Here is a 10,562-nt window from a genome sequence, read left to right as displayed (position 1 = left end):
GTGCTAGGGATGGCTCTCGGGTTCCTGATTCTAAGGCGAGGAGCAGAAACATGGGTGTGGAGGGGAATGTGGGTTCATACACACTTTGAAGGTGCCCGAGGTCTCGCTGGCTGCGTGTCGGGAGGCAGGGGGGCTCAGTGTATCCAGAGCTGGGAAGAGAGGTCAGCTCTCCTTACACCCCTGCCCAGACACCAGCAGGACCTCTGGGAGGAGACACAGGTGCCCAGCTCCCGCCCGATCAGAATGAAGAACCTCCGGTGACCAGTGACGGAGGAGGCTGACCACAGAGCAGCCTCCCAGCGGGGTGGGCCCTGGGAGGAGCTCTGAGGCCTGAGGGGAAGGGGAAGGGGAAGGAAGAGGAGGGGACAGAGCTGGGCTGTTCAGCCCTGGGCTTTGCTCTGCAGATTGGAGGCTGCCCTTGAGACGGAAAGCACCAGCCTGGCTACTCCAGGGCATCGCTTCTCTGGGGCTGGCGTCTCCCCGGGCAGGACTGTGGGCAGCGCATCGGCGGAAGGACCTGGGCTGAGCTGCAGCAGCCGAGCCGAGGTAGGTGCCGGCGGGAGCCGGGTCTGCAGGGAAGGAGCAGAAGCGGCAGGTCAGAGCAGAGCAGAGGGGGTGCCTGGAGGAGGGAGGCTGCAGGGGGGTCCAGGGAAGGCCTGAGACAGCCCTGGCTCTGAGGAATGCAGGCCCAGCCTCTCTGAGGCTCACCCAGACCTGGCGGCTCCTGGGACCCTGAAGATTGCAGCCACATGAAGATTGTTCGGCCCATTTTCTCAAGAAGAAAGGACCTATCCTTTCTTCTCCGAATTGTGCAAATGCCAATAATCATTAGACTAATGTACATGCCCCTTCTGTGCTGTAGAGTGCAGTCCCCATCCCCCTGGATTCTCACGAGCAGTCGCAGGTAGGCTGGAAACGTGTTCTGATGCCCATTTTATAGGCTGAGAGACTAAAGCTTAGAGAGATGAAGTAACTTACCAAAGATTACAGCGGATTGAGCAACTCAGAGCAAACCTCCTGGGCTCCCTCTGCAGCCCTCTGCCCACCCCTCTCCCGGGGAACTTGGGACCAGTGAGGCCAGTCTGGCCTTTCTCTACACATGTATGAACGAGCATCTTCTACACGTGCAGCCAGGGCCAGTCCAACCCAGGCCGGTCTCCGTCCTCGAGAAGCTGACCGGCTGGGGTGGGGGCGGAGAGGTGGCTACAAATGACTGACAGTGAAGGTCAAATGCGCCAGAGCCGGGGCGGGTGGGGGTGCAGGCGGAGGTTGGCGCTGGATGTGGGACCCAGAAGGGCTCGGCAGGAGGTGCACCTGAGCCTTGAGGGAGGCGGATGGTTTGTGTGCGAACACGGGGCGTCGGAGAGCGGCTGTGAGAGGTGGTGGTAAAGGGAAGAACGGCGAAAGTGTAGAGTCTGTGGAGGACTTACAGGTCTGGCCTGTCCATTTCTTCATTTGGTTTTAAGTGGATTTTGAGTGTGATCTCATTTAGTCTTCACGGTAATCCCGTGAGAAGGTGTTATTATTATTAGGTCTTCCTTTTAAAACTAAATTTTTATTGATCTCAGAGAGGAAGGGAGAGGGAGAGAGATACAGAAACATCAACGATGCGATGATTGTACAGCCCACCCCGGGGATCAAGCCCACAATCCGGGCATGTGCCCTGGCCGGGAATCAAACTGTGACTTCCTGGTTCGTGGGTGGATGCTCAACCACGGAGCCACACTGGCCAGACTGTTAGGTCTCCTTTAAAGAAAGGAGGGGAAACTGAGGGGCCGAGGTTCTAAGCTACTGGTCCACGTTGCCATAGAAACAGAGCGGGTTGAGCCCAAGCAGCCCAGCGCCCGTGCTGCCCGCCAGGCCCCTTGGCTGCACAGCCGCTCGCCGGGGCCTGCGTGCCCCTCTGTTACCTCCAAGAGATCTGTCTCCGGACTGGCAGTGAGAGAGAAGGCCACGCCGCGGTCACCGCCACCTTGTCCGGGCCCCGAGCTTCCCGGCCCGCGTGCGGGCTCCCTGCCTCCGGGAACAATGCCTCCCCTCACCTCAGAGTGGCCTTCCAGCAGCCAGGTGCTTCCTTCCCGGCGACCGGCAGACACAGGGGAGGAAATGGGCCGCCCCATCCACAGGGGACCAGGCCGTCCGCTCCCCGACCCCGCAGGATCTGGAAAGCCTCATGGGGTGAGGGGTGAGGGATCCCTCACTCCTACTCCCTCCCCCCTGCTGTGAGCTGCTACCACATGCTCTGAACCAGAGAACCAGGTGTGCTGTCTGGCCAGCAGGACTGTCTCAATGGAGAAAGGGCACCTGCCCCGACACCCTGGGGCGTGAAGCAGGGGTGGCGGGAGGAGGGGAAAGCGGGTTGCCGGGGGAGCAGGGCGGTGCCAGGCTTAGGAGGCCCCCTCTCTGTGCCAGGCTGTGGGCAGAGGGCATGAGGGAGGCCGAGGTGCAGTCCTGGGAAATCCACATCTTTCCCCCAGGGTTTAGTCCGGAAGGGGTGGCCACGGGGAGGTCTGGGGTGGTTCTTCCGTCTGAATAGGAGCCAGCAATAAGAGCTCGGGGTGCAGGGGGTGGGCGGGGACCGTCAGAACCCGGGGTCTTCATTGTGAAGCACTGACCCTGAGCCAGGCCTCCTCACATCCTCCCCTGAGTCCTGCCTGCTCCAGCTTCCTCTCCGGAAGCCTTCCCACGCTGCTTGCATCCACTGCGGACAGCGGCAGCTGCGAACGCACTCCCGCCGCCTCTTCCTGCCACGTCCCCAAGCGCCTCCGTGGCTCTGTGGACCGTCCCGGGGCCCGCTGCTCCCTGAGGCGGTGCCCCCTGCGGGTCTGCCCCTGCCCCAGGACTGCTCACTGTGAAGGTGCTGATTTAAGGAGACAGGCCCTCTCAGTCCCAATTCATTCTTTCACTTACTCCTGCACTCACGCATTCACTTATTTATGCATTCATTCATTCACTTATTCACACACTCATTCATTCACTTATTGATGCACTCATTCATTCACTTACTCATGCACTTGTTCATTCACTTATTTATGCATGCATTCATTCACTTATTCATGCACTCATGCATTCACTTATTTATGCATGCACTCATTCACTTATTCACACATTCATTCACTTATTCATGCACTTATTCATTCACTTATTTATGCATGCATTCATTCACTTATTCAAGTACTCATTCATTTACTCATTCATTCACTTATTCATTCACTTATTCATGCATTCATTCACTCACTCATTCTCCTTGCCTCTGGTCTGGTCCTTCTGTCAAGAACAATGAAGGGTCTAAGATTTTACCCTTCTTATGACTAACTGCCAGGGCTGACCGGCAGACCCTGAGCGACGGATGAATGATTCCTCTGACACACGTTTCTGTGAAAGAGAGGGCTAAGGGACTGCTTGGGTTGAGAAACCAAACAACCCCATTCGCCTGCCTCCTCGGGCTCTTCCTGTAACAGCAGCTTGAACTAAAATGAACTATTAGACACGATCAGCAGGGTAGCAGCCTTGAGAAGACACGTGCATCTGTGGTGTCCTTTAAGCCAGGATGTCTAAAGACCAGACAAAAAGATTCTAGTAAAACACCAGGAGGCTCAGACCTATTTGGAAAAGTCAAGGCAGGGGCTGCTGCCTTCGGCAAGGTCCCTCAGAGGCCCCTGGCCTTTTAGAGATTCCTCCTTATAGACTTTCCAGTCAAGACCCATGCTTCCCCACAACTAGCAAGTTTGCTTGCCACCGTTTTAACGACATTGGCAGAAAACATGAGACTCCAGGTCAAAGGCAAAGGCCTTTATTACTCACGGCACAGTCAGAGCATGAGTGTCTTGTCCCCTCGTGGGGGGACAGCGCGGAGGTGGGGCCCTCGAATGCTGTCCCAACCCAGGAGCCGGAGCTCGGGAAACCCCGTTTTCACAATGAGCTGCCAGCAAATCTTCGCCCTGAAAAGAGACGTTGTCTCTATCATACTGAATGGCAAGTACCAATCATTCCGCGATCTTTCCCGAGGGCCTTCTCGGTGCCGTGAACCCTGTGGGGTGATGCGGACACACCATGGAGCTTGCATTCTAGCGGGGCAACCGGACAACTAACAAACAGGACACATGCGTCCTGTGCTACAGAGAAGCAGAATTCCCATGGATCCTTGTCAGATGGTTCCCACGGGCACCGTGGGCCGCCTGAGCCCAGCTGACTTCATTTTTATTCCTTTTCTCTTTTTAAAATTTATCTTTATTGTTGAAAGTATTGCAAATGTCCCTTTTCCCCTCCACCGACTCCCTCCAACCTGGACCTCCCTCTTTCCCCGGCCGACCGCACCACTGCCTGTGTCTGTGTCCATGGTTATGCATACACTTTTAAGGCTGGCCACAGACTAGGACTTACAACACGATGGCTCCTTCTGGGGAAGGGCACCCGGGGGCCTAAGGAGAGGTGAGGAGGACACTTTATCCCACTGTCCAGCCCCTGGTGCCTTCTCTGTTTAGCACAGGCTGGTGTTCGATGTGACAGGTGAGATTTAAGAAGACGCTAGGCCGAGCGTGCCCCTGGCTCCCAGTGTGCGTCTATGAAGCGGGTATGGGCCTTGGGTCTGTGAGCGGCCAGTGCGCATGTCTCTGTGGTCACCAGGAAGTCACGGGCTGGTTAGACCTCTGGCCCCTAAGGGCCCAGGCCACGTCACTCCTTTCTCTCTGTGCTCTCCGCCCTCACCATGTCTGCCGCGTGGATGGTGTTCCACAGACGCGCTTCCATGTCCTCAGCATCCTCGGTCCCCCAGAGCTCTGTCAGGAGCTAGGGCCTCTGAGCAGCCCAAATGCCTGTTCCATGTCTGTGGGTGCCAGTGTCATGCTCTGTGCATAGAGCAGTTCCTCAGGCTTTGTCTCATACAAGACAAGCCCGCGGGCTCCTCTGGCTTCCCAGCCTCCCGCACCCCGGCAGCTGGAGGGGAAACCGAGACGGCGCAGACAGGGCTGCAGGCCGCCGCCAGCACCGGGGGCCGTGTGCATGTCAGATAGAAGCATTCCTTCATCCGAGCGGACAAATCACAGCGAGTGCCTCTTTGGATGGATGTATGACAAAGCCCCGCCCTCCCTGGCTGGGTAAATTACCCAGAGGCCAGTGAGACAGTGGCCTGGACAGCAGCCCCCATCCAAATAAGCTGGTGCCCTGAGTGTGAATGCTTGGGTTTTATAAAGCTGCGAGAGCACTGTTGAATGAGCGGGGTCCTTTTTTTGTTGTAAAATCTAGAATCTGGTAAAAACAAACAAACACACAAACCAATTGAGTGTAGAAGCATGTGATGCCATTTGCAAAGTAAGATGTGGGCTTCTCTTTTTAAAAGATACTTTACTTTTTTATTTTGTAAACCAGAGGCTCGGTGCACAAAATCTGTGCAAGAGTAGGCCTTCCTTCCACCGGGTGCCCCGGGCTTCCCTCTGGCACCCGGAACCCGGGCTTCCCTCCTGCTCCAGCTTCATCCGGAAGGATGTCTGGAAGGACAGCTGGTCTAATTAGCATATTACCCTTTTATTATTGTAGATTACTATAGATTTGCATACAGTAAAATTGACTACTTTTGCTCTGTAGTCCATGAGTTTTAACACCGGTGCAGATTTCACCACAAGCAGGACCCAGAGCAGTTCCATCCCCCAAAAGCTCCCTCCTGCCCCCTGCAGTCCACCCCTCGCCTTACCGAGCCCCTCACATACTGCTCTAGTTTCTGACGCTGTCATTCTCCCTTTTCTAAAATGTCATGGAAGCAGACAGCAGGTAACCTTTTGAGTCTGGCTTGCTTTTTTTTTTTTTTTCCACTCAGCACAACATCTTTGAGATTTATTTGCATGTGTCCATAGTTTTCTCTCCTTTTCTTATAAATCTTTATTGTTGAAAGTATGACATGTGTCCCTTTTCCCCCCTATTGCCCTCTCCTCCCCCCCTCCCCCAAATCTTCACCACCCCATTGTCTGTGTCTGTAGGTTATGCATATATGCATATGAGTTCATTGGCTGATCTCTTCCCCCCTCCACCCACCCTTGCCTTCCCTCTGAGGTTTGACAGTCTGTTCGTTGTTTCTAGTTCATTTCTTTTTATCGCTAGTATCCCACTGTGGGGGTACCATGGTCTCCTTACCCGTTCCCCCATTGAAGACACGGGGTTGTTTCCAGTGAGTGACAGCTGTAACTAGAGCTGCTCCACACACCCACGTACAGGATTCTGTGTGAGCCTGAGGGTTCATGTCCCTGGAGGAAATCGTTAGGAGCGGAATTGCAGGATCCTACAGTAAATGCTGTTTAACTTCGGGAGAAATTGCCCAGCTGTTTCCCAGAAGGGCTGTGCCATTTCACATGGCCGCCAGTAGTGAGAGAGGCCCAGCCTCCCACGCCCTCCCCACACTTTGTATCGTCCACTTTCCAATCTCAGTCATTCTAATAGGCATATCGTGGCCTCTCATGGTTTAACTGCTTCTCCCCAATGGCAATTAACATGTGTTTTTTTCTTGCTTTTCCATCCACATATTTTTTGATGAACAGTTTAAATATTTTGCCATTGGGAATATTATTTGCTTTCTTATTACTAAATTCATATATATATTTCTTATTATTAAATATATGTGGTATATATTTATATATAATCTCTCTCTCTCTCTCTCTCTCTCTCTCTCTCTATATATATATATATATATATATATATATATATATATGTTTCTACATAGATACAAGTTCTTTGTCAGCTATGTGATTTGAAAATATTTTTTCCAAGACTAAACTTTGTATTTCTACTAAATTTTATAAAACTAAATTTTATATTTCACAGAGCCTAAGTTTTTAATTTTGGTTAAGTCCAATTTATCAAATTTTCTTCTCTGGGCCATGTTTTTGGTTTATATCTGGGAACTTTTTCCCTAACCCAAGGTCCCAAAGGTGTTTCCTATGTTTTCTTCTTTGAGTTTTTGGTTTTACATTGGTTTTGTTTGTTTGGTTGTTTGTTTTGTTTGATTTGTATTTTAACACTCACATCTATATGATACATTCGGAGTTCATTTTGGTTTCAAGTGCAGGTCTGAAGTTGAGATACTTTTGTCTTTTTCTTTTTGTATATCGATGATGAGTTGTTCCACACCATTTGTTGAAACGATGATTTTTTTCTCCATTGTATTGTCTTTGCAACTTTGTAAAAAAATAATCAACTGGCCATATCTACATATGTCTATTTTGGAACACTCTACTCTGTTCCGTTGACCTGTGTCTTTGTCTGTGTCCAGTTCTTCACTAAAAACGTTATATTAATAATGAAAACAGGGAGGGTGGGAAATCCTCAAATGATTTTGTGGGGGTTTTCCCAAAATTGTTTGGCTATTCCAGTATTTCTTTCTTTGGGGGCTATTTTAAGTAGCATTGTGTTTTAAATCTTGATTTTCAATTTTTTATTTTATTTTAGAATATATAAATACTGGAGGCCCAGTGCACAAAATTCATGCATGGGGGAAGGGGTGTCCCTCAGCCCAGCCTGCATCCTCTCCAATCTGGGACCCCTCAAAGGATGTCCAACTGCCCTCTCACAATCCAGGACTGCTGGCTCCCAACTGCTCACCTGCCTGTCTGCCGGATTTCCCCTAACCACTTCTGCCTGCCAGCCTGATCACCCCTAACCACTCATCTGCCAGCCTGATCGACGCCCGACTGCTCCCCTACCAGCCTGATTGCCCCTAACTGCCCTCCCCTACCGTCCTGGTCACCCCTAACAGCCCTCCCCTGCAGGCCTGGTCCCTCCCTACTACCCTTCCCTGCCGGTCATCTTGTGGTGACCATCTTGTGTCCACATGGGGGCAACCATCTTTAACCACATGGAGGCAGCCATCTTGTGGGTTGGAGTGATAGTCAATTTGCATATTACTCTTTTATTAGATAAGATGACTAATGTTGTGTGCTGACATTTGTTCTTTGGCCTGCCACAGCTTCCAATATTGTGTTGAATTGTTGAATAGGAGTGGCCTCTTCCTAGTGGTTGAGGGGGAAAATCCAGTCTTTACTATTAATGTTAGCTGTGATGTTTTTTGGTAAATGTCAAAAAAGTTCCCTTATACTCCTAATTTGCCAAGTTTTTAAAATCATGAATGAGTGTTAAAAATTGTCAAATGCCTTTACTGCATCAAGTGATAGGATCACATGGGCTTTCTCTTTTAGGCTCTACTGTAAGATGGTAGATTATATATTTTGACATCTGAATATTGAACTGGTCTTGCATCCCTGGGATAAACTCCTTATTCTTTTTCTGTTTTGATGAGAATTTTTTCATGTATGTCCATAAAGATATTGATCTTTTTTTGGTCCTGTCTCTGTCTGGTTTGAGAATCAGGAGAATGCTGGGTTCAGACACTGAGCTGGGAAGTGCTTCCTCCTCTTTCATTTCCTGGGCCCACAGCTTATTTTAAAATGTACTGTTTAATATCCACGTATTTGAAGATTTCCTGGTTACCGTTATGTTACTGGTTTCAAGTTTAATTTCATTATAATCAACAAACCTACTTTGCGTAATCTCCATTATTTTAAATGTGTTTAGGTTTGTTTGATGGTCTATGCCCTTGCTGGTTTTCTACCTGCTCATTCTATCCATTATGAAGAGAATTCTGTGAAAACCAGCCTTTAGTTTTACTAGTTTTACCATCGCCTATTCTGAATCCCTGTCGGTAGTGCATACCTACTTAGGATTGTTATATCTCTTTCATTAACTGGCCCTTTCATCATTATGTAATTCCCCTGCTTATTCCTGGTAATTTTCCTTGCTCTGGAATCTATTTGTCTCATTTTCATCTGAAACCATTTCAGCTTTCTTTTCATTAGTGTTTGTCTAGTATATGTTTCTGTTCTTTTGTTCTGAACCTACCTGTAACATTTCAAAGTGAATTTATTGTAAATAGCATAAAGTTGGTTCAGGTTTTATCTTTTCATTGCTGTTGACAATCTCTGTCTTTTAATTGGTGTTTAGATGTTTAATGTAATTATTGATATTTAGGTGTATCATTTTATTATTTTTTTTCTTGCTTTTTGTTTTGTTTTGTTTTGTTTTTTTCTTTCTGGTGTTTTTCCCCACAGATTGGGGGTGGGTGGGGGGGGGAAGCAATAAGGATTCTCCCAGGGCCCTTGGAACATGGTTCCTCAGTCCAAGAGATGGCCCCTTGCTCCTGACTTAGGGACCTGCATGGCCCCCACAGCCATCACTGCTGTGGCTGCTGCTGCTGCTGTGCAGGATTCCTAGGGGCGATAGCAGGAGGACAGGAAAAAGAAACAAGGAATCCCCCCCTGCCCCCCGCCCCATTCCTCCAATCCTTAGGGGACCCTTTTCTGCTTGTCAGGCCAGAAAGAGAAAGCTTTTCTTCTAGATCTTTCTGTCCGCCCTCAGTGTGCAGTTCAGGCTGCCTCTGTGTCCAGGCCAAGGTGCAATGCGGGAGGGAGAGGGGAGAGAGCAGAAAGCTCGCTGCCAGTTGCTCTCCCTTCCAGGACCCGCTCCTTCCCCGCTCTGCTTGCTGTGTTTGCTTTGCAGAGTCCTCAGAGCGCTGTTGGCCGTTGGAGCACAGTGTCCAGAGCTGCCAGCTCACTCAGTGGGGGCGTCACAGGGGACTGTTCTTGCTCCGTCTTCGCCAGATCTAGAACCTCCAACATCACATTTTGATGTTTAGCTTTTCCTGACTTTTTCAGTGCATATGTGCAGACTTAGAAATATACTGTTGAAATCTAATGTGTTCAAAGTGTGCCCATTGTTTTGTTACCAACTCTTTAAAATGAACACTTAAAAATCTTTTCAATTCAATAAATATGGACGTACATCATCGTGTTTATGCCTGCGTAGTATTCCGGTGCACAGGTTACTCTAATCTGCTTCATTGATATTCTCTAGTCGGGCCTTTAAGTTTCTCCTGGTTCTCACAAACAGTGTTTTCATGAGCATTGCTGCACATACGCCTGATTCACTTGTACTTAACATACATTTCTAAAAGTGGAATTTCTTGGTAAAAAAGTAAGCACATTTTGATGTTTTCATCTTTTCTAATCTTTGCCAAAGTCATATCACATTTTAATTTTCATTCCTATGCTTATATCAACAGGCTAAGGTTGTTACGAGTCCATTATCATTTTAATACATTAAATTCAACTAGTTGATATTTAGTTAGAATTTGTACATATATATTTATGAGTGAGCCTAATCTACCTTTCATTGTGGTAAAATATACATACCATAAAATTTACCATTTGAACCATTTTAAAGTGTACAGTTCAGTGGCATTAAGTAAATACCAATGTTGTGTAATCCACACCACTACCCATTCCTAGAACTTCTTCATCATCCCCAGAAGAAACTCATTCAACACCAGCTCCCCATCCCTCCCTCCCCCAAGCCCCTAGGCACCTCCGTTATACTTTCTGTCTCTGTGAATTCGCCTTTTCTGAGTGCCTCACGAAAGTGCAATCATAATATTTGTCATTTTGACTTATTTGAATTGGCATGTTTCCGAGGTTGATTTAAATAGCAGCATGGTTTCATTCTTTTGAAAGGCTGGATAGCTTTTC

General features: G+C 48.9%; 1 protein-coding gene across 4 annotated transcripts in view; it reads left to right on the top strand.

Moving 5' to 3' along the window:
* Positions 1-416: 416 nt before the first annotated feature.
* The window catches only part of PIK3R6 (phosphoinositide-3-kinase regulatory subunit 6), a 41,317-nt gene continuing 31,171 nt past the window's right edge, over positions 417-10,562 (top strand). For 3 of the 4 annotated variants that reach the window (XM_084863926.1, XM_084863924.1, XM_084863927.1), the window contains exon 1: positions 417-546. The gene's annotated coding sequence lies outside the window, so the exon portion shown is untranslated. The remainder of the gene's footprint in view (positions 547-10,562) is intronic. The other variant, XM_084863925.1, reaches the window with a different exon arrangement.

Source organism: Pipistrellus hanaki (genome assembly GCF_964339955.1).
Source record: "Pipistrellus hanaki genome assembly, chromosome: 16".
NCBI classification, from domain to species: Eukaryota; Metazoa; Chordata; class Mammalia; order Chiroptera; family Vespertilionidae; genus Pipistrellus; species Pipistrellus hanaki.
This window is presented reverse-complemented; position numbering and strand designations above follow the sequence as displayed.